Here is a 2,847-nt window from a genome sequence, read left to right on the forward strand (position 1 = left end):
ATTTCAGTTAATTAAATTTCTGGTGGATTCGACTACCATCAAGAATTTTGGCGCCATTGTTGGGGACTGAAATTCATTGGATTTTGTGTTTTTAGTGTTAGGGTATTTTGTTATTAAATCTGGTTGTGAAGTGTTGCTATTTTCAGGTTTTTGAAAAAAAAAAACAAATTTTTATGGTGTTACTATTCATTAAGAATTTTGGTTGAATTTGGAGGGCGGCACATACCTATCTTGAAGGAAACGATGCTCTGATCAAGACCAATCAGTCCATAAGATTCCTTGGCCCCACCCTCTTGAGGCCAAATTCCATTGTTTTCTATGGTTTTGAGGCATTTTCTGTTTTTACTTTGGTTTCTTTTGTTTATGACAAGAATTTCTCAATCTAGTGAGTTGATCTTTGATCCAGAAGTAGAAAAAATAGCTAAATAGTTGAGAAAATTGGCTAAGCAAGCTAGGCAGGTTCCGAGTACATCTGAAGGAGTCCAATCTCCAAGGGAGTTAAGTTTGGATTCGGATTCAAAGTCAAATTCTGAAAATGAAACCATGGCTGCTAGGACTTTGAAAGAATTGGCTGCTCCTGATCTAAATCAATAGCCTTTGTGTATCCAATACCCTGCTTTAAATGTTGCTTTTCAGTTGAAATCTGGACTAATCTATTTATTGCCTAAGTTTCATGGTCTTGCAGGTAAGGATCCACATAAGCATTTAAAAGAATTTCATATTATGTGTTCCAGCATGAAACCTCAAGGAGTTTCAGAGGATCAGATTAAGCTTCGAGCTTTCCCTTTCTCACTAGAGGGCACAGCTAAGGATTGGTTATATTACCTTCCTCCTGGATCTGTCAACTCATGGAATGGAATGAAGCAGATATTTTTGGAGAAGTATTTTCCTACTTCTCGTGCTGCCAACATAAGAAAAGAAATTTGTGGCATCCGGCAGTACAATGGAAAGAGCTTGTATGAATACTGTGAACGATTTAAGAAGCTGTGTGCAAGCTGTCCCCATCATCAAATAAGTGAGTAGCTGTTGATTCAGTATTTCTATGAGGGACTTCTACCAATGGACTACAGTATGATAGATGCTGCTAGTAGAGAAGCTTTGGTTGATAAGACACTAGAAGAGGCAAGGAGGCTGATTACTAACATGGCAGCAAATTCTCAGTAGTTTGGAATGAGAATGGATCACACACCCATGAAGGTTAATAAGGTAAGTACATCTAACCTTGAGAAACAAATTTCTGATTTAACTTCTTTGGTGAGGCAATTGGCTGTAGGGAAAATGCAAACTATTAAAGTATGTGGAATTTGTTCGGGTTCGGGTCATGCTACTGACATGTGTCCTGCATCACAAGAGGATGAATCAATGTTACAAGAGGATGAATCAATGCAACATGTTAATGCAGTAGAAAATTATGGACAGCCACAACACAAGTATGATCCCTTTTCCAATACTTATAATCCAGGATGGCAAAATCATCCTAATCTGAGTTATGGGAATCAATCGGTGCAAAACCGATACCAGCAGCAAAGACAAGTGAATCAACCACCTCCACCTCTGGCTCCCTCAAATCAAGGTATGTCGCTTGATGAAATTGTTAAGGCTTTGGCTAACAATACCCAACAGTTTCAATAGGAGACTAGAAATAGCATTCAAAACATAGAGAGGCAGATTGATCAGTTAGCCTCATCCGTGTGTAAGCTGGAAGCTCAAGGTTCTGGAAATCTTCCGTCACAAACAGTCATGAATCCAAGAGAAAATGCGAGTGCTATACTATTGCGGAGTGGGAAAGAAGTTGATAATCAGACTCTACATGAGTCAACGAAAAAGAAAAAGCGAGTAAAAGAGTCTGAAGTTCCTGAAGTTGAGGCACATACTGAACCTAAACTGAATAAGGTTAATAATGTTGTTCTTCCTCCATTCCTTTGCAGGTTGGCCAAGACGAAGAAAGAAGAACAAGAGAAAGAAATTTTGAAGACTTTCAGGAAGGTAGAGGTGAATATATCTTCACTTGATGCGATCAAACAAGTTCCCAAGTATGCCAAATTCCTTAAGGAGTTATGCACTACAAAGCGCAAGTTGAGGAATAATGAGAAGATCAGTGTGGGGGAAAATGTGTCAGCATTAATTCAGTGAAAATTACCCCCTAAGTGTAAGGATCCAGGTTCGTTTTCTACTCCCTGCAGAATAGGTGATTCTAAATTTGAATATGCAATGGCAGATTTAGAAGCATCTATTAATGTTATGTCAAATTCAGTTTTTTAAACTTTAAATTTGGGTCCTTTGAAAGAAACTAGTATCATTATTCAATTAGCTGATCATTCTAATGCTTACCCATTGGGAGTAGTTGACGATGTGTTAGTGCAAGTTGGAGGATTGATCTTTCCTGTAGATTTTTACATTCTGAATATAGAGGATGATAGTGTTCTTTCATTAAATTCAGCTTTGATTTTGTTTGGAAGATCTTTCCTAAAAACTGTCAAGACAAAAATTGATGTGGATGAGGGTACCTTAACTATGGAGTTTGATGGAGAGATTATCAAATTTAATATCTTTGATGCCATAAGTATCCTACTGATAATCATTCTGTCTTTTCTATTGATGTTGTTAATACATTTATGCAGGATAATTTTGAGTTCAGCATGGAGGATGAGTTTGAAAGAAAATGACAATTGCATGTATTAGAGGAAATTTGCCTTAAGGCTTATGAGAATTCTAGGATCTATAAAGAAAAGACAAAGGCATTCCATTACAAAGTAAGGAAGCAGTTTGTGATTGGGCAAGAATTTTTATTGTATAATTCCATATTGAAGCTAATGCCTGGTTAGTTGCGTTCTTTTTGGATTGGAC

At 37.2% G+C, this 2,847-nt stretch overlaps 1 non-coding gene across 1 annotated transcript; it reads right to left on the minus strand.

Annotated features, from left to right (window-relative positions):
* Positions 1-906: 906 nt before the first annotated feature.
* LOC131170945 (small nucleolar RNA R71) lies at positions 907-1,013 on the minus strand. Its single transcript, XR_009141708.1, has one exon. It is a non-coding gene; the product is annotated as a small nucleolar RNA R71 (small nucleolar RNA).
* Between the last annotated feature and the right edge of the window lie 1,834 nt (positions 1,014-2,847).

This window comes from Hevea brasiliensis, chromosome 11, assembly GCF_030052815.1.
Source record: "Hevea brasiliensis isolate MT/VB/25A 57/8 chromosome 11, ASM3005281v1, whole genome shotgun sequence".
NCBI lineage: Eukaryota > Viridiplantae > Streptophyta > Magnoliopsida > Malpighiales > Euphorbiaceae > Hevea > Hevea brasiliensis.